The 22,513-nt window shown below is 35.6% G+C and overlaps 1 protein-coding gene across 1 annotated transcript in view; it reads left to right on the top strand.

Annotated features, from left to right (window-relative positions):
* The first annotated feature begins 14,073 nt into the window (after positions 1-14,073).
* The window catches only part of LOC106085531 (serine/threonine-protein phosphatase 2B catalytic subunit 3), a 107,678-nt gene continuing 99,238 nt past the window's right edge, over positions 14,074-22,513 (top strand). The window contains exon 1 of the mRNA XM_013249828.2: positions 14,074-14,199. The gene's annotated coding sequence lies outside the window, so the exon portion shown is untranslated. The remainder of the gene's footprint in view (positions 14,200-22,513) is intronic.

Below are 22,513 nucleotides of genomic sequence, written 5' to 3'. Positions count from 1 at the left end.
CTCATCAAGGTAGTTTCTTTGGGGGTATATTTTTGTTGTAGTGCTAATGACACTACTTCTGAGTTGAACCAAAGCGGTATTGGAGATAAACGTTGTTTCACTATATATATTTTTCAAATGTGTTTTATATTTGTATTTTCATTATTATAACACTGTTTTGCTTTTTCTGTGTGCAATGTCGTATAAAATAAACCATCGTTGCAAGATCTTAGAAAAACATCACAGCTGTGTTAACAATCATTTCACATTTAGATTTATTACAAAATCAAAGTAAAAATAAACAACTTATATTCAGATATATTAAATTATATTGGGTTGCCCAAAAAGTAATTGCGGATTTTTTAAAAGAAAGTAAATGCATTTTTAATAAAACTTTAAAACTTTAATCAAATATACTTTTTTTTACACTTTTTTTCTAAAACAAGCTAAAAGTAACAGCTAATAACTGACAGAAGAAAGAATGCAATTACAGAGTCACAAGCTGTGTGTCGTTTGAGGGCAACCCTGCTCGACGGTAACCCTGTTGTTGCAAAATGCTGGTGCAACTGTCAGCAATGAAGTACAATGGCTGAAATATCCCAAGCCAATTTGCAACATATCTTCATTTTGTTTATTTTTAAGCCAATTTTTTTGTATAAATAGGCCCTTCTGGCAAATACTTGTTCTTTTCTATTCGTGATACCAAAAAAACATGTAAGTCGTGCTTTGCATTTTTTGTTGTAATTTTTATTGAACTTGTTAAAGTTTTAAAGTGTTAAATGTAAAATTAACTTGAATCTTTATTTATTAATAGTGAATAAACAACACATTAACGTAACCTCACACCTTAAACACACACAACAAATGTACAACCCTTATATTTAAAATACAAAACACATATCAAGCAAAATAAATATATCCAGCAGTTTCATCATTTCAAACATAAAGCCATACTTCAGTTTTGTTATTTTGGAAGGCCAACTGGTGTGAGACGTTTATTCATCGGTTCACGAAGAAAAGAAAAGCAACACTGTGAAAAAATTTGTCAACGCAGACTATATGAAAAATCCGCAATTACTTTTTGGGCAACCCTATATTATATTCACTCAAGCAATAACAACTTAAGTCAAACGTGATTGGATAAATACACTGCAACGCTGATTTTGATAAATACGAAAATGCTTGGTACAATTAGAACTTAAAGTCATAAGCTCAACAACAACGAAATCAACGGTACAACCTTGTGGGGATGGTGGCGCAAATTGCCACTAGGCTGTCAAACTTTCTGTACACCGTCTTAATGACATCTTAGTTTTAATTTGCATTATCATGTGTAACAGCCACAGGATCAAAAGAGTTATGATTATAAACAAGTAAATTATAAATTCAGATGATAAAAATGTGAAAATGGAATGAAAATGTAAAAAAACCTTTAAAATCTAAACAAAGCATTTGACGTTCTATTGGAATTTGTATACAACTCTTAAATTGGAAAATTTGATCAGCTTGGCTTCTGACTTTACCTTATAATTGTACCAAGCACAAACGGCTTGTTAAAAACACTGCATTATCAAGTATCTTAGTGGTAGCGCCATACAAAGACTATTACGCTATTATCGACCATTAACTCTGTCAAACGAACACTGTGTTATCAGTCATGTCAGGGTTGTAAATAACGGTTTAATTTTTTTTAAATAATTGATTAAAAATTGGCTTCAGTTTAAAAAATTTTAATAATCTAATAAAAAGGGTTCGATGGTTCGAATTAGGATGATAAACCTGTGATGCATATTAAAAATGACATTCATATTACTTTTTACGAAATTATTTACATATACTCTCAAGAATTTGTTGCTTCAGGTTGTTATTTATAAAATAAGAATTGCATGTAGAATTTGAAGCCGCTGCATCAATTATTTCACATCCAAATAAATAATAAATTATACAAGATAAAAACGTAAAAACTTTTTGTGACTTGATAAATAAAATTAAACAAAATTGTCCATCTCTATTTCTATATCATAACAAAATAATTAATTCAAACAGCTTCTCATCATCAATTTTTACATAACATTTTCCCGAATTAACTCTTTCAATTTACATCATTATTTTTAATTGTCAAAGAATGACACTTTGAAAATGCCTCCAGCTTTTGTAGTTTTCTCAATCAACTTTTTTAGTAAACTGTAAATGGCAATTGAATAAAAAATGCATGAATTATTTATAACTGATTTGGTTGGATAACATTTTGTAGGATTTATTTTTTGTCTCAGTTTAATCATATTGCCCCTTTAGGAATATTGCTCGAACATATTCACTGGGACTATTAGAAATGTAGGTAGCAATCAAGACCTTAATTCTTGCATCTTTTCTGTTGGTCTAGTCAATACGTTCTACACAGTGATATATACATACATATGTTTATTGGCGTTTTATACACATATGTATCTACCGCTATTATTTGGCTTTATACACACTCATTTGTGTTCCTTATCATTTAACATCTTATCACTCGTCATCGTCCAAAAAGGCAGCAGGAAAATATACCATTCAAATTTCACAACTCCAACAAACCCATGCACAATCAAATTCTATCCCAACAACACATAGTCTTATATATGTATGTATGTACATAAGTAGGTATTAGTTTATGGCAAATATTTTGAAATCCTTTAACATGAACGAACATGTCATATGTTTCCTGTTGATATCATGTGGAGAATAATAATAATAAAAGAACAGCAACCACCAAACTACAACAACAAAAATAATAAAAACATTGAATGTTTTTATAACGGTATTTATGCCTAAATCAACCACCTACTGTTCTCTTACTACTATACCGTTAGCATTCAACAACCCATTTCAGCCTTTTGAATGCGTGGCTTAAATGTGTTATGCCTGTGTGTAGTGTGTGTGTGTGGGGGGGATATTTGAATTTCTGCGTTTCGCTAGGATCCATTCATGCGTCGCAATCCTTACAAATGTATGTATGTGAGTTTGTGTATGAGTATTTTGTTGCTGTGTGATGAAAATGAAAATTGAATCAATAAATGTCGTCGCTTACTCTCTCACTCTTTCTTACTCTTCATGTTTGTGTTGAAGTGTTTACTTTTCGAAATGCCCCAATTCCAAATTTCTGGCCATACGCAGCATTTCTGCTACTCCAACGTATCCAGCTGCCGAAGTTTTTCTCAAATGGCAACACTGCATTGTACAGAATTATTACGGTAAATTCGAACATTTGCAGATATGCTCGACGACAAATACCTTCGACTAGTCTGCGCAGTTGCCATATTGGTTTGAAAATAATGATTATTTGGAGATTTTTGTCAACAAATATTAAATTTAGGGATTTATGTTTAGAGGCAGTGGGATATGAAACGTTTATAGGAAATTTACACAGTATAACTTGAACACACATTTTTACAAAAGTATTTGTGCATTTCAAAGAAAATCAAAATCATTTTGAGATTTCATGATTGATGTCACCAATATGTCATTTAATCAAAAATTAATATAAAATGGTACGATGTGTGCGGAGAAAAGTAAAGAAAAGGGAAAAAGTAAGAAGATAGAAAACTTTACATCGTTTTCGCAACAATGATGATGGAAATTGTCCATTAAGGCAGGTACTATGTTTATATTTGCAGAGTGAAACTCCCAAATTTTATTACGTATTGAAGCGAAAAACATGCTGATTGTATTTAGTTGGACATTCCCTCATAATTTTTAATGATATTTTAATAAAATTGCAGACTTTTTAGTATGTATTATGGCGAAACAATTAAAGCGTTCTTATTTGTACATGTGCATGTAAAATGAGAGAAAGCTTGCGCTCGTGTGTATACGTGTCTAGGTAAAAGGAGAGAAAAATAAACACAAGGAAAGAGAACATGCTAAAAAATGGGGTGGTTTGCTGTGAATGTAAACCAGCGATGTCCAAAATGAAAAGCTGACCGTATGCATGAATACTCTTTTTAAGTATTTTTAATTCTCTCATTAATTAATAATTTCCATGGATTAAATGAATAGTGTTTTGCGAAAGTAAACATAAAATAAGGAATTTTAATTACATTTTTATATCTTCCAAGGGTTTAATAAAAAAATCAATGTTTTTAAAATAAAAACAGAAAAACGAAGCGTATACCCTTGCGCATGTTTATTCGTCGCTGTCTCAACAACGACTGAACAAAGAACATAAGAATATGTGTGTATTACCATCACCGCTACCGTAAGGGACTGGACGTCGCTGAGGTAAACACAGAACTGATATCGTAATACCGTCAAACTCAGCTGTCCTCGTGAGACCACCTTTGTTAATTCACCTTAAGTATGTATTTACATTGTGAAACTAGAACTGAGAATCACCTTTGGATAAGAGAGAAATTCAATAGTTATATATGTACGTACCATCTATCGACCGGACACCACAGTGAAAAATAGAAGTCCAATGTCTTTTAAAAAAGTTAATGCTAACAAAAACTTTTTAGTAGTTTCCAAATGGAAAGAGTAGCCTAAAGTGTATTTTTATACCCTCCACTATAGGACGGGGGAATATTAATTTCGTTATTCTGTTCGAAATTTTGATCTGAGACCCAACAAAGTAATATATTCTTGATCGTCTTGACTTTCTAAGTCGATTTAGCCATGTCCGTCCGTCTGTCGAAAGCACACTAACTTTCGAAAGTATTAAGCTAAATAAGGCTCCTGAAATTTCGTACGAATATTTACTTTAAGTGTAGGTCGGTTGTAGATAGGCCATATCGGTCCATGTTGATGATTAGCTCCCATATGAATCGATTTTTGATCTTGATTTCTTGGGTTTATATAGGGCTCAGTTCACATTCGATTTCGCTGAAATTTTGTGAAGTGTTTTGTTTGACTTCCAACAATTAAGCCAAGTATGGTCTTAATCGATCTCCCAATTTTACTTCTTGAGCATCTAGAGGGCGCAGTTATTATACGATTTGGTTGAAATTTTGCATGAAGTGTTTTATTTTGATTACCAACCACCAAGTATGGTTTACATCGCTCAATAACCTGATATAGCTTTCAAATAAACCGATCTCCCGATTTTACTTCTTGAGCCCCTATATGGAGTAATTTTTATCCGATTTTTTTTACAAAAATTTAGGAAGTTTATACCTATGTCCTTCCAATGACTGTGAATTAAAGCATTTTCAAAAAAAAAAAAATATATATATATATATATATATATATATATATATATATATATATATATATATATATATATATATATATATATATATATATATTATTGACAGCAGAAATCAAAAGGCAATCACTTTGTTGTACCATTAAGATCCATTCCTTTTGTAAAAATCTTTAGCATTTAATAAAAAGGCAAATTGACTTTCAAACAAGGTGTTAATTGCTTTAATAATTTTTGATATAGAAATTCGATTTTCTTTTGTGTCAAGGCAAGAGGTTGGTAAACAAGGCATATGTTAAAGTGTTTAAATTTGTTTACAATACTCTTTGTAGATCATGTCCCCGTCAATGAGGAGAGGTTCATAATGGAAACGAACATTTTTCTTTTAAGGTTAGTATATTTAGTTTTCGCGGTGAAACTCCATATACAAAAAAATTGATGAGAAGTGTTCATTTTGCTATAACTTGTTTTTTCATCTAGGGAAAATTTACATTTCACGACACCCAAAAAGAGCACAACCAATGTCGCTGGGCAACAAGTCGTTTTCTTGCGTAAAATAAACGCGATCGCCAAATTTCTAATTGTAACTAAGTGCTTGTTAGTGATCTTGCTGATATGTATTTACTCGGGGTGGAAAAAAATTATTATTTGCGGATGCATATATAAGAAACTATTTGTAAATATACTTCTAAAATAAATCAAAAATAAATGTTTCCTTCATAACAATCGATTGTAATAAATCTGTATAAAGTAATAACGATTGTAAAAGAAAGTGTTGTTCTTTTAGCCTTGCTACTACAAACATTATGTTTATACAAGTGAAAAATGCTGGCAAAGGCTTTTGAAAAGTTGTGCTTATTTAACTAATACATACGAAAATACTACAAAATTCAATTACTTTTACAAATTAAAGCTGAATGCGTTACTTTTTAAATGGTTTTTTGTTTCATTATTTATAAATTTGGAAAGGGTGGGTTTTGGTTGAAATTACAACAACATATATGAATTTGAGTACGTTCCACACACTCACATTTGTGTGTAAGCATGCACGTAAGCAGGTGATAAATTGGTTGGTGCCATATTAATTTTCATATATAAATGGCAACATTTTGGCCAAAGAAACCCACAAAAATCAAATGTGGTAAGCTTATCAAAGCACTGAAAGAACGAATTAGGGAAATTTTCCCCTCAAAAAAACGCCTTTATTCCTGAAACCTGGGATTATTAATTAAAAACAAGTAAAAGCGTGCTAAGTTCGGCCGGGCCGAATCTTATATACCCTCCACCATGGATCGCATTTGTCGAGTTCTTTTCCCGGCATCTCTTCTTAGGCAAAAAAGGATATAAGAAAAGAGTTGCTCTGCTATTAAAACGATATCAAGATATGGTCCGGTTCGGACCACAATTAAATTATATGTTGGAGACCTGTGTAAAATTTTAGCTAATTCGTATAAGAATTGCGCCCATTGGGGCTCACGAAGTAAAATAGAGAGAAAGATTTATATGGGATCTGTAGAGGGCTATAGACCGATTCAGACCATAATAAAAACGTTTGTTGATGGTCATGAGAGTATCCATCGTACAAAATTTCAGGCATATCGGATAATAATTGCGACCTCTAGGGGTCAAGAAGCCAAGATCCCAGATCGGTTTATATGGCAGCTATAGCAGGTTATGAACCGATTTGAACCTTATTTGACACAGTTGTTGAAAGTAAAAATAAAATACGTCATGCAAAATTTCAGCCAAATCGGATAGGAATTGCGCCCTCTAGAAGCTCAAGAAGTCAAATCCCCAGATCTGTTTATATGACAGCTATATCAGGTTATGAACCGATTTCAACCATACTTGGCACAGTTGTTGGATATCATAACGAAATACTTCGTGCAAAAATTCATTCAAATCGGATAAGAATTGTGCCCTCTAGAGGGTCAAGAAGTCAAGACCCAAGATCGGTTTATATGGTAGCTATATCAGGTTATGGACCGATTTGAACCATACTTGGCGCTGTTGTTGGATATCATAGCAAAACACGCCACGCAAAATTTCATTCCAATCGGATAAGAATTGCGCACTCTACAGGCTCAAGAAGTCAAGACCCAAGATCGGTTTATATGGCAGCTATATCAGGTTATGGACCGATTTGAACCATACTTGGCACAGTTGTTGGATATCATAACAAAACACGTCGTGCAAAATTTCATTCTGATCGGATAAGAATTGCGCACGTTAGAGGCTCAAGAAGTCAAGACCCAAGATCGGTTTATATGGCAGCTATATCAGGTTATGGACCGTTTTGAACTATACTTGGCACAGTTGTTGGATATCATAACAAAACACGTCGTGCAAAATTTCATTCCAATCGGATAAGAATTGCGCACTCTAGAGGCTCAAGAAGTCAAGACCCAAGATCGGTTTATATGGCAGCTATATCAAAACATGGACCGATATGGCCCATTTACAATACCAACCGACCTACACTTATAAGAAGTATTTGTGCAAAATTTCAAGCGGCTAGCTTTACTCCTTCGGAAGTTAGCGTGCTTTCGACAGACAGACGGACGGACGGACGGACGGACGGACGGACGGACAGACGGACGGACATGGCTAGATCGACATAAAATGTCACGACGATCAAGAATATATATACTTTATGGGGTCTCAGACGAATATTTCGAGTAGTTACAAACAGAATGACGAAATTAGTATACCCCCCATCTTATGGTGGAGGGTATAAAAATATTTATATTTTTAAGCAATATACTTTGTGTTTTATTTGCATTTTAATACAATGAAATAAAAAGTTTTTTATTTCTATTAAAATTATTATATTTTTATTAAAGCAGTAAAAAAGTTGCTTAGAAGAAAGGGAAATGTTCAAATAATTGGTTTATGCAGTTAATAACAACTTTAATTGAATTTTCGTCTATGATCGTTTATTAATAGTACAAATTTAATTGAAAACACAAGTTTCTACATTAAATCAAGATTTTAATTTGAATGGGGCAAAAAATTATATAATTGCGGGACAAAAAAGACTAACATTGGATTATATACGCACAGAAAAAATTAAAAACTATGATCAATAAAGAAATTTGTACATTTCAATAAAAATAAATAACCGATATTTTTCACATGAACAAAAAACTTTTTATTTCATTGAATCATATTGCGTACAAAACATGAAATATATTGCTTACAAATGTATATATTTTTCTTAATTAATATTCCCAGGCTTCGAAAAAAGAAGAAAAATTATAGTTTCCATTATGAGCTTCTCTTTCTTGCCTGGGACATGGTATGTAAAGAGTATTATAAAGAAAATTAATTTTTATACATATTTAAAATGTATTGTAATAATTACAAATCTTAACATTTTGCTCACAATTCCACGAAATCTAGATCCACCTATGTTATCTTGCGCAATAAGTGCCGTTTTCTAAGTTAATATGAGCTCCATATGGACAATAAATTATTAAAAGAAGATAATATTAATAATATTCATCAATATCACGTTTGATTTCTACAATGTCTGCCAATTTGTTGCGTTCGGATTCATCCACTGTATCCATCCTAATTTTTCCGCTCTTCACTATTTCAGCGTAATGTTTTTCACAATATTTTTGTTTTACATTGAAATTATAATTATAGAAATTATATTTTATGGAGAGATAAAAAACTACACTTTCTATTTTTCTTGTTATTTTTTTTTGTTCAGACACACTACTTTTTGTCTGTATATGACGGAAGCGAGACGCATATTGGACTTATTCACTTCACTCACTTCTTTTCGCATAACATATGTGTGAAATACTCTTGATCAATGAGCAATTTATGCTATTGGATAACAATTTAATTCATTCAATTAAAAATATGTTCAACGTATGTACAAAAGAAAATCGATTTTCTATGTCAAAAATTTTTAAAGCAATTTACACCTTGTTTGAAAAGTTTTTTATAAGTCACAACCATAAATAATCGATCAAATTTAGGTCTATAACTTTTCTGTGCGTCCTATAAAGAATGAGTCGAAGATAATTTTTTATTTCTATTTTTTTTTTGTTTATTTCTCTTGTTAATGATTGGGATTTTAGCAAAAGGGAAGAATTTCGATGTATAAAAAGATCCATCAAAGCCAAAAGAGCTAACAACTCATCAAAAATAAATACTAAGAACCGTCTATATGGACGAATATAGATCGGAAAAAGAAGCCCAGACAAACGAAAAGCAACCGTTCGAAATCGATAAACAGACTATTAAGTTTTTTTAAGGAAACATAATAAATAAAAAAATTAATATATAATTTTTTCGTTTTATATTTAGAGTTTAACCAGAAAAACTTTTATTTTTAAATGAAAACACAAAAACAATGTGTACATCCTTGCGCGTGTTAATTCGTTGCTGTCTCAACAAAGACTGCAACCAAGAGAATGAGAATAGAATATATGTGAATCGACGCTAGCGTAAATGAAATTTTAATTTTGTGCCCCAATGCCTTTTTTTTACAAGTTGCCCACAGTGCCACCTGTCTCCTTGGGTGGAGAGAATGTTCCATTTACAGAAAGCGGACAGGTAACTGAACTTCAAATCCAACATTTTGGAAAGGGTATGAAAGGCCACTCTTGCCCTTTACACGTGCAAGAGAGCCATTGGCAAAAGTTGGGGATTTAGACCGCGTGTCATGCATTGGGTATATACTGCAGTTGTCAAACCTCTAATGCTGTATGGTGTTGTGGTCTGGTGGACGGCGCTTCAAAAATCCACTTACTGCTCAATACTTAATCGGATCCAAAGAATGGCTTGTTTGTGCATCACATCCGCACTGAGGACGACACCATCTGATGCACTGAATTTAATGCTACATCTTATGTCTCTGGGCATTGTGGCTACCCAATTAGCAGCGACCACTGCCGTGAGGTTAAGGGAGCTTTCTCATTGGTCATGTGGCGGCTACGGACACTGTGTTATCCTTGATACAATATACGATGTTCCGGGCAGTGTGGATTACAACCTACCTTAGCCGCTTTTTGATAAAAATTACTGTACCACTATTCCTGATGGAACCGATTGGAACCACTATATCCCTGGTAACAGAAGTTACATAGACTTCTATACGGATGGTTCCAAACTAAACGACCAGGTGGACTTTGGTGTGTACTCTAAAGATCTAGAACTGGTCATATCGAAAAGGTTACCCGACCACTGCAGTGTATACCAAGCGGAGATCCTTGCAATTAAGGTAGTGGCGGAATGGCTAAGATATAATATCATTACGACGATTGGCATAAATATTTTCTCAGACAGCCAGGCAGCCATTAAATCCCTGGAGAACGTATTTCTGAACACAAAAACCGCCCTCGACTGTCGCAGATCTCTCAACGAGATGGCTGCACAGTTCAAAATTCACCTGTTCTGGGTGACGGGCCACAGAGATATCCCAGGAAATTCTAAAGCAGACGAGCTTGCGAAACTAGGAACTACCTTACACACTCTAGTTACACTGGAATTTGTGGGTATGCCTCTAGCGGCATGTAAGCAAAGTTTTCAGGACCAGACCCGAAGGTCAACGAATGATAGATGGTCCCAAATAGGATGCTGTGAGCATTCCAAAACTATGTGGCCTCATCTAGACTTGAAGAGGTCTACTGCTTTGCAGACGTTTCAGTTATTGTGTCCGTCATGACAGGTCACTGTCTAATCGGAAAACATGCTGACAGACTGCAGGTTGTCAGCAACGACTTTTGCAGAAGCTGTAGGGACATCGAGAAAGAAGAGACTATAGAACACCTTCTGTGTGTGTGTCCCGCACTAGCAGTTAGAAGAAGAACGATTCATTCAAGGCATGTAAGTCCAAATTAATGTCCAAATTGTGCTGAATAAACACTGCCCTGAATAATGTTAAAAAATAAAAATCGATTTTTTTCCAAAAGATATTTGTAAATAAACCAAATTTAGCTGACAAAAAAAAAAATAAATCTGAACAATAGTTCATGATAACATATATGATTAAATTTGGAAAACATCTCAACTAGCGGGGACGGTTGAAATGTTTTTTTAAAACGACATAAGCAAAATGAGGCGGTGTAGACATCAGCTGTCTTCGGGAACTCAAAAATTTGTGCAAATTTTTATAGGAAGTCGGTCGCGTAATATATTTGCCAGCAGAAGAGAGCGCAAGAGAGAGAGCAAATTTTGACAGTTCGAAAATAGAGGACATGCAAATTTCTACTGGGACTTTTTTTGCCAGCAGAAATTTGCGACTTTGAACAGGTGTTCAGTAAAGGTCAGCTGTTTTATGAAAAATTGCTGTTACATGAAAATACAAAAGCTTACACCAAATTGGATCAAAAAGGCAGAGGTAAGTAAAAAATAAAAACATTAAATTTGTTTAATTTTTATTTACTTTTAATGAAGATTCAAGGCAGCCACATGTGTTAAGGTACATAAAACTCTCCAAATGAGGTTTTAATTTTACCTCAAGTCGGTTGTTATACATTAGAAGGCAGATGCAAAATTTGCTCAAATATTTGGAAAATCTTGAAAAATTAAAACATTGTATCCTTCCAGACACCAAGAAAAGTATTGTACAATTATCGGTTTCTTAGGTGTTTTAATGGAATCGTTCTTATCGGAGAGCTACAATGAAACCAACACCGTTCCTTTGAATTTGTAAGGAGGGAAGATGTTGGCATGGGATTGAGTGGGTCTGGCTGGCAGTTAAGTGACGCACGCCTCACATCAGTGGTCGCAGCAATTTGTCTAGCCACAATATTCAGAAGCACTAGGTGGTTAGTCCAAGGTCTCTTTGTCAACGCACCAAGTGCGGTCGACAAGGGACTTGAGAACGTTGTTTCTAGTTTTGTGTACGGTGATGGCATACAAAGGGACTTGAGAACGTTGTTTCTAGTTTTGTGTACGGTGATGGCATACAAAGCAGCTTCGAAATGCATGCTGATGGTCTGCGAGTAGAAATTGTCCAACGAGACTTGGGAGTAGTAGTGCGTCTTGGCTTCTCGTGAGAGTAAGTAGATCGGTCTCTACCACTCCCCCAAACTCGGGTCTTTTTCTAGCTTCAGTAGCGGGATCACTCTGCCCATCTTCCAGACATCGGAACTATAAGAATGTTCATAGACAAGTTAAGAAAAGTTGTAAGGTACTTAACACCAGGCAGATACAGATTATTCAGCATCGGTGTAGAGATTCCGTCTGGGACCAGCGACTTGGCGCCACGGATGACTTTCATAACTTTGTTCACGGTATATTGTGATGGCTGTCTAGCGGCACGCAGATCGCGGATACGACGAATGGCTCCCCTTCTTACCTTGTCACTCTCGGGTCAATAAATTGCCGTTTATCTAAGGAAAAGATCTCACTAGTATCGCCAGCATTTTTTATTTTAAAACACTTGTTTTCCTAAGCAAGCAAATAACAAGTAAATAAGCATTAAGTTCGGCCGGGCCGAACTTTGGATACCCACCACCTCGGGTATATATGAAAACCCACTTTCGTCACAATCAGGTGAAAATTGGATAATGTATGCACCCAAATTCGACACGGATATTGAGTGGCCTAATAAATATAAGTCACTGTTGAATTTTGTATTTTATATTTCAACAAAATCGGGTAATAAATAAAGCTTTTATGGGCTTTAGACCTTTTATCTAGAGACTGGAGATCGGTCTATATGGCAGCTATACCTAAATATAGTCCGATTTAATCCATATTTAGGTCAGATGTCGGGAGGCCTAAGACTCTCTGTTTCAAATTTCAGGGTAATCGGGTAATAAATATAGCTTAATGGGCATTAGAACCTTAATCGGAATATCCGTTTGTATAGCAGCTATATCCAATAAGGTCCGATTTGGCCCGTTCAAGAACTTCACAAGCGTGCATCAGAAAGGTATCTGTGGCAAATTTCAGCTAAATATCTCAATTTTTGAAGATTGTAGAGTGATTACAACAGACGGACGGACAGACTCACGGACGTTGTTAAATCGTCTCAGAATTTTAGGACGATCCGAAATATATATTCTTTGTAGGGTCGGAAATTGATATTTCGATGTGTTGCAAACGGAATGACTAAGTGAATCCTACGGTGGAGGGTATAACAAACCAACTATAACAAAAATCAGCTGTTGTTCTGCAAATTCTCTCTGGAAGTCGTTCGCGTACTTTTACTAAAAAATTTTTCAAAGAGAGTAAAATTGCTCTCACTGTCTTGCAAATTTTTACTGGAAAAGTACGCGAACAGCCCTATAGTATAATGCCATGTCTACATTGACTCGTTTTGCTTATGTCGTTTTGAAAAACTTCTCAACCGTTGACACCAATTGAGATGTTTTCCAAATTTCATTTTTCATCACTTCAACACAAATTTCATGATGCGTTATTGTTAAAATTGTTGTTTGTTTAATAATTTTTTAGGACGAAATTACATTTTTTATTTTTTTTTTGGTCTGAACATAGTATCAAACAAGTTTACAGAAAAATAATAAAAAAACTTTTTTGGCCCGTCCAGGGGATGCGAATCTGGTTTTGTAAATGCTTCATAGCAACTAACTCAACAAAAGAATTTTTTGAAAATTCAGAAAATTTCAATTATTTTGTCTGTCAAATCTCTACAAACCTACTTCAACAATTAATGTATCCGATTCAATGCTAAAATTCGTTGAGGATTAACTGTTTAACATACAAATTTGGTAGTTTTTTTATGTGTAACTTACAAAGTACTTTACACCTTAGAACTTTCAGTTAAAAATTTTTTTTTTAACTTTCAGTGTAAATTTTATTTTTTCATTTAGTGTAAAATTTGGTATCCCTACTATAAACGGTATTTGGAATTACCCCATACTTGATAAAGCTTCATATGGCAACTCGCGTTGCAAAATTTCTCCATGTAGTCGAATAACCAAATTAGTCATGTATCAATCAGTGAAGTTGTGTTTTGTGCAAAAAAGAGAAAATTAAAAGAAATATTAAAATATATGAGAAAAGATAAAACAATATAAAATCTTTTGCAAATACCGCGTCGATAAGTGATAAATGTGAGTAATATTAATGAAGAGGAGGTTTAAAAAGCCCCAAAATTTAAACAAATAACCCAGAAAAGTGATGGGGAAAAAGCAACAGAGCAGCCAGTACAAAAATCAAAAGAAAAAGAAGGGGTAAAAAACCCTCCTAACATTATAAGAACAAGCAGCAGCAGTAGGACAAAAAATGGATTATGAAAGTCAAACTTGCTGCTCCACTGCTGCCGCCACTCGTGGGCAGCAGGATAAAAAGAGAAGAGATTAAATTCGAACTTCTTTTGAACGAAGACAAAAATAACGATACACCAACAAAAAAACAACCTAAACCAACGACGAATACCAAACAGACTGACTGAGTTCGTAGTACGAACAAACGCACTCACAAACGAACCGACAGACAGACAGTATACAAAGTGTGTTTAGTGAATTGCTAATTGGAAAATATTTACACTAGATTTTATGGATTTTGTGCTAAACATTAATTAATTACAAACAAACTAAGTTTATTCATTACTTTACATTGCCAAATAGCTCGCACCGAAGCGAAAGAGTGTTCGTGTGCGAACGTGTGTATGGGTTTGCATGGAACGAACAAACGCACGTTTGTTCGTATGTATGCTGCATTTTTCTGCTCATAGGGGGTTTGTGGTTAAAGATTTCTAAAACAGAAAAACAAATCATTGCAAAAAAAAAAAAACAAACAACAAGTGCATTTTATTATTCCGACAATGTGTTTTGTTTGAGACCATGCGTGTGTGTATGTGGAACTCGAGTACGGAATAGCTGGTAAAAACATTTGCTGCTGTACTATTCATCGAAATAGAATTTTTATGTGCAATAAACGAAGAATAATTTAAAAACAATCTTTTGATTTTTTTTGGATACATTGTTTTGGTTAAAGATTTTTGCTAGAAGTCATTGCGCTCTCGCGCTTTTAGGTGAGTAAGTGAGAGGGAGAGTGAAAGTGTTGGGGAGCATGTGAGTAATTGAGAACTTAATGTAGAGCTCAAACAGGGCTGCCAGATGGAAATCGCGGAGTGTTGTCAAAGTATGTCATGCCTTTACCTATTGAAAAATCAATAAAAAATTAGCAAAATGCAGAATAACGATGATTAAAATAATTGCACTTCATTAAATGCAGCCTGTAATTAAAAAGGGGAAAAGAAAATGAGCCTGAAAAAATGGCGCCACACAACAATTGAGTCGAATCGATTTTTCTTCAAAAGGTTCAATACCGAATACAAAGCTTTATTCGCTATTTTCTAAAACAGCAGCAATTTTTTCGCATTTAAAATGTTTTCGGCAACTTCAAAAAGTCGCTCAGACAAATCGTCAACCTTTGCAACCATTTGTCTTGTGTACGTGAAATAAGGAGGGAGACAGTTTTAGTTTTGTTTTCATTAATATGTTTATTTCATTTTTAAAGGTTTTGGTTTTGTTCATCAAAATTTTCTATAAAGGCATTTGATCGGCTCTAGAGAAAATGCCAATTTAGGGAAAATTTTATTGTCATTTTGTGTTGTGTTCAGGTGTATGTGACCAAATTTAAGATTTCCCTTTTTTTACGGAAATCGATAATTTGAGACTGTTTCCAACTTCTGTTCAAACTTATGTCGATAATGCAAGCAGTTATGATTTTACAACAAAAATAATAAGGATCGAAAAGCACAGTTGACTATTGGATATAAATTCCGTTAGAATCCATTAGAACACCTCACATGTCTAATTTAAGGCGAATCGGGAAAAATTGAGAGAAATAGGACGATTGGTTTGTACGGAGGCCATGTCCATTTATAGGGGTAATAGTTGCGCTTCACGAATCATATTTAATTTAAATCGGGCTAGATTGGGATTTTTGGCGTATTTTTGAATGATGTTCTTAAGTTTCTTAAATCTTATTTGCTCAAAACGAGGTCACTCACATGACAGAAAAAATATGAAATAAATCTAGTTATCTAAATTTAAATGATTATATTCCATGTCCTGCAGCCTAAGTGTTAGAGCATATGTCATTATCTGGTAATGGGAACGCCATCAATGTGTTATTAATTGTATTTTAATAAATCCGGCGTTGGCGATTCGCTGTTCAGTGTCAGTCAGTGAGGCGTTTTAACCACTAATCAAACGGGTCGAGATTGTTAGGTATTCGGGTACAGATTTCCCTATTGAGTGCATTTCTGCCATCTTCACTACTTCAGCTGAGGGCTTATCTTACACGAAACAAACGATCCGCTTAAGCCCTATTACACTTAATTCTTTTGTCTTATGACACGTTACTTTTTCCATCGATAGTTAATCATCAGGTTGTCAAGTTGTCAAAGTTGTCAATTTACATATGATTCATCATTTTTGATATCACACTTGAATATGTTATGTTCGTATCTTAAAATTGTATACAACAGCCGATTTTTAATGCGCACAAATGTTAAAGCTGTAAGAAAGCTAGTTAAATAATAAAGTTGTAAAATCAATATAATTTGGGGTTTCTTGCGTCCGATTGACAACAAAAACTGCTGATTGCGAACAAAAACAGTAATCAAATAAATTGAAATGCCATAGGACAAAACAAAATAGCGTGATATGCCGTTTAGGTGCAAAATGGGTGAAGAGTTAGTAAAGAGTTATAAAATTAAAATAGGTTGGTTTGTATTCAAGGTGGATTAATAAAGGTGGTCTCACGCGAACAGCTGAAAACAGCCAGGCAGTTTGACGGTATTACAATGTCAGTTCTGTGTTTACGTTCACAGCAATTTTGTTTGCGCTTTCTCTTTGTTTGCGTTTATAATTTCAACCATTCTAAAGTTAAAAATTGTTTAACTTATTTGCAGAGTTGCATTTTTAATGCGCTCGCATAGTATGTAACTCCACCTTATAGGTCCAAACGGAAATAGCGCACTGCGTTTTACGTCCTTTCTTAATGGGTTACCAGTTTGCCTGTAATCATATGTTTGCGCAATTAAGGCGCTATTACACGACATATAACTTTTGTTTTCACATCTGTATGTTATTTTCGTATGACCTAAAAAACAAAAAAATTTGAGCATAAGCTAATTTTTTTATGTGTAAAAATGTTTAAATTTGTGAGAAAGCTGGTTAAATTATAAATTTGTGGAAAAAATTTATTTTGGGGTTACTTTCCTTTCAGGATTCACTAATAGAAGGTTAGGTCACATGCAAAAACATAAAGTGGATAGGCCCCATAAACATCATTAAGGATGTCAAATCTGAAAATGTCATCATATAGGAGAAAACGTAAACAAAGAATGAATGTAAAAAGAGAACAAGTTGACATCCTCAATGCCAAGTACTGCCAAATATTAAAAAAAAAGTATATCGGCTGATCGCTTGGCTTAACCTTATTCTGTGAATCCTGCTTTCCTTTGACCGACAACAAAAAACAGCTGAAATTTTTATGTTTTTGTCAGAAGGAATAGAGCAAGATCTCATCGAAATGTTTGTATCACACTACATGTACAACTCTACATGTGCTTAATTTGTCATAAGACAAATACATGCCGTGTAATAGAGACTTTAAAAAATTAAATTTGTAAATTGTGCCGAAAAAGGTTAAGAATAATCACATTAATTGTGCAAATTTGCACAAATTGCTACTGGAAGGAGCACAAAGGCGGAACTATTTTTCATCAAAGATGGCATGCTTTTTTGTTAGAGGTTGAAATTTGAAATGTGCGCGTGAGTGATTTTTCACTCACGCTCACGAGAAAATAATGTTACTCACGCACGACTTTTTTATATCGACTCACGTTCACTCACGAGACAAAAATTTTACTCACGCACGACTCACGAGAAAATCGCTACTCACAAGACAATCACAACTCACGAAGCACTCAAGTGACAATCACGACTCACGAGGCTCTCGCGACTCACGAGAAAATCACGACTCACGAGACAATCACGACTCACAAGGCACTCACCAGTCCCGAATAATATTTTTTTTTTCGTGCGTCTCAAATTGTACAACATTTCAACGTACGTATATTCATGTTTGTATAAAATGTATCAGGCCGTATGATTTGAGAGCATAACTAAAATTTTGTTTTTCGTTATTATTTGTTTGTTTCGTGAGTGCCTAGTGAGTCATGAGTGTCTCGTAAGCCGTGAGTGTCTCGTGAGTCGGGATTTCCTCAATCATGCAATCAACTCATATGTGATTCGTGGTTAGTGTCGTGAGCATGATTTTACTCGCTCACGCACGAAAAATTTTAATTCAATCACGGTCACGCACGATCACGTGATTAGATTTAAATTTTACTCACGAATCACGTGACTCACGCGTGACACGAAAACTCACGTGCACACCTCTAGCTGACATATTTTATATATAGACACAATGTCTCACCAGTGGAAATGAGTTACTTAAAATAAAATTTTGCCAAATGGGAAGGAGCTTTGTGGCACAGAGCATGTGATTCCGCTTTTCAATACAAAGGTACCGAACCTCGGACCAGCAAGATCATTTTGAATTGTTTCATAATTTAAAATAATGCTTCACATTATTCCGCAGGTTAACAAAAATCACTGTTATCAGTAAAGATCTTGGACAACCATATATCATCCAATCAACTCATATGTACGATAAGCACTTTTCTGAGTGCAAGATTATTCTGCTCATCAAAAACGCAATGTCCAAAAAAGCGCAAAAAATTTTCCTGTTACACGTCATACTACCCTGCAAACATTTTTCATAATTTTGGAAGAGCGTTTGTCCACGCGTTGAATGAAGCAATCTTCTCGATGAATTTTACTCCATTTTTTCTTGAGTATGAGTCCCGAAATACTCTTCGAGGATATCATTGGGCAATTCATTGAGTGTGCCGAAGATTTAGTAACTTTTTGCTACGTTAATTATGCAACGCATTGCGTTATATAACTGTCCAGAAGATTTGTCTATAAATCGCTTGAGTTATTTATAGACAAATATTTTAATACCTGGCGCGTGCAGAAGTTGTATTGAATAACGTTATTCGATGTTTTGTTTTGAGTAGACAACTTTCACAATACCAGACAGAACTCTCACTTGGTTTATGTGACGATAGGTACTTAGTAGGATGAATATCACGCGGAAAAACAATTTTTTTAAAAGTTTTTCGCAGTTGTTAGGTTTCTGATGAGCGCATAAATTTTTAGTATTCCACGCGAATAAAGCGAAACCTTTAAAGAACAGTATTGAATGAATATTCAAAATCAGTTATTTTTTTAGTCACCCAAGCAAATAATGCGCATTTCCTAACGAAGAGTATTTATAAATTATTCCAAAACACTCAATTGGTACTCGTAAACAAGGTTCTTTCGAGATTCTAAAGCCTTCCATGATTTTTCCACGGGAATAACGCGAAACTCTTAAAGAGCAATGTCGAATGAATATTTAAAAACAGTTATTTGTTAGTCGCCCAGGCGAATAATGCGCATTTCTTAATGAAGAGTATATAGAAAATATTCCAAAACACTCAATTATTACTCGTAAACAAGGTTCTTGTGTGGTTCTAAGACCTTCCAATATTTTTCTGGCTAAAGCCTAGTACTGAGTTCGACTATTCGCCAGATCAATTGCAAAAACGCACTATAAAAATGATGTCAAGGAAACTCCGAACATATTCCGTTGAAGTGCTACGGACTTTGGGCAAAATACCAGCGATATGTCGCTGAGCCAACACAAATTTGGCTACAATTCATTGCAAAGGCAACTAAGAGCTCACGAGCTGGGTCACAAGCAACTCTGTTTCAACGTAGTTGCTTTTGTTGTGTGGCTTTGTATGACTTTGGTTTGTGTTATTTCATCACATAGAATGCGGCATATTTCGCAATCAATAAATATACAATTTTCGTACTAGGCTTTACTCGTTAGAAACTTATGTGGAAGATTCGCGGAAGACTCGTCTTGAGGCACATCTCCCCACAATGGGGGAATGGTCTACGGCTCTTAGGCGAACTCGTCCGCGATCATAATTTTTATATGAAAAGAGCAGTGTGATAGAATGCATTGGAATATTCAAATTAAGTTAGTTTAGGTTGAAAAGAGGATGCGGATATTAATCTACCCCATGCAACTATTGACATACACATGGTTTTGAGTAGAAAGGTCGTAAGGCTTTAGGTCTGTAGGCCTTTGGTGTCGCATAACTTGCCTTGCTGGTCTTAGATATAAATACAACCCTTGCTCCTGCCAGGCTTTCGGAGTATGTGCAAGTCCCAGGCACGCTGTGAAAATATTGGCGCCAGATAATCTGCCTCCTTGTAGTAACGCCGGAAATATATGGTTTGAAGCTCCTCCTTCACAATAAATTCTGTAATCATAAGCCTTCGGTCAACATCATTATTCCAAGATTGCGGTATCTCCGTGAGTCCCGTCGTATCCTGTGGAAAATGGTTTTTCATCAAAAGCCTCAACATGTTTCTGCTCTCACTCCCATGTCGTCTGCTAACGTTTCAGTTTGGGTTTCGGCGCTGACCGAGTCTAAACCTAATGTAGCAATGGTCAGAGAAAGAGTGTTCCATGGAGACGACCCAAACCTGAACCTCATCGATTAGATTTTTCGAACATATTGTAGCATCTAATACCTCCTCCCTAATCCTATTAACAAAAGTAGTGGTGTTACCAATATTCAAGAACTCTGGCAAAGCTTGGTCCCCATTACTAATGTTGGTACTACCCCACGGAATGTGGTGAGAGTTAGCATCGCACCCTATTACGAGTAGTACCTCGTTTCCTATCTGTTTTGCTTTCCTCGCCGGTGGTTGCATCTTCGACGCGGGTGGCGGTGTCGGAGAGTCGAAGGGCAGATAAAGTGATTCCAAGTATGCTCCACTGTCTCCTTGTCTTACCACTGTTGGATCCGACGTTGACAACTCTGAGGAAAATATACAATTTAAATTTGTATGACAAATAACCGAGTACCAGTGTTAGCATAGAATAATTGGTAGTTGATATGATTCAATACAGAAACTTTGTTCCGGGTCGTCCATGGCTCCTGAATTAAGCCAATATGTATCTTGCCCTTGCTGATTTTCTCCATCAGAGCGTGTGTAGCAGTCTCGCTCTGGTGGAGGTTTATCTGGATGACCAATGATTTGGTCCTCCAGTAAATGGGCTTCTTGGGAGCAGGTGATGATCTCATCATTTGCTGCCTGTTCTTTAGACTGCATGACAAATAACGCAGGTCCTCGGTCGAGTACCAGTGTAATGGTTCCATCTGTAATGATTCCATTGTCGATTCCCTGTTCATTAGGCTGTATTGAGTTTCCAGTGATGTTTTAATACTAGGATCTTTGCCTATCTTAGTCTTCCAAATCTTAAGTAAATGGGCTTCTTGGGAGTTGGCGATGGTACTATAGTCGCCTCCCTGTTCCCACTTCTCTACGACAGAACCTTTGTTTTGCTTGCCCAAGAATCCCAACATGCGTTGCGTCACAAACTTATTGCCCTACCCCTTGATGAAGACCGTCGTCCCTCCCAGGGAGCGTGGATACCTCTGACAAGCTGTTTGGCGGTATCAATGCATTCCGCCGACGCAAAACGCAGCGTAAAGATGTTCCGTCTATACTCGCAGCTCATCATTTGTATGGGTGTACCCTCTACAGAGTTTCACACATGTTCGAAAATCCGCTCGTTAATCAGATCCTCCTCGGGAGAACTGATTCTATTTCCAGCTTCCATATTATTGCTTGGAATGTCAGTTCTATCCCTTCCAGTACCCCGCACATTCGCCCGATTGCGCTGCCTCTGTCTCCTTCGTCGTGCCCAGGATCGCTTTCTCGGTCTGCTTGTGAGCTTGGCAAAGCCATCGCCCACATCTGCCGTCATCCCGCCGCCCTCATCTCTCGATTCGGCTGCAATGACTGTTTCATATTCGCTATCTTATTTTGAGTCGGAAACACCATTTTTACTTAAAGGTTGGGGACCAACTGTGCCTCCCTCTGGTTTATACGTCTCTTCCTCATTAATTAGTCTGACGACTAGTTGTGTGCTTGAAGCATTACTCTTGACTACAAATGGCAAGGCACCCACACCTATAGAAGGGGAGGACAACATGCTACGGTCTGACGCCACCACCACAGCTGTTGGGTCTTTAGAGTCCATTTCTAGCCTACTCCAAAGAGGATTTAAAATTGTTCGTAATAGGTAGTACCTATTCTGAGATACGGATATTTTTCTTTGAGGAGCGAAATGAAAACACGTCCACTCCACTCAACGGCTACTTCAATAAATTAAAGTAAGTTGGGAGCAAAATATCATATAGCATTAAAAATGTTTTGTGTACATCAATGGTGTAGTTGTATCAAGTGTAATGTTAAATATGTAGCGTCTGTA

Source organism: Stomoxys calcitrans, chromosome 4 (assembly GCF_963082655.1).
Source record: "Stomoxys calcitrans chromosome 4, idStoCalc2.1, whole genome shotgun sequence".
In the NCBI taxonomy this organism is placed as follows: Eukaryota; Metazoa; Arthropoda; class Insecta; order Diptera; family Muscidae; genus Stomoxys; species Stomoxys calcitrans.
The sequence above is the reverse complement of the archived record's forward strand: the minus strand, read 5'-3'. Positions and strand labels throughout refer to the sequence as shown.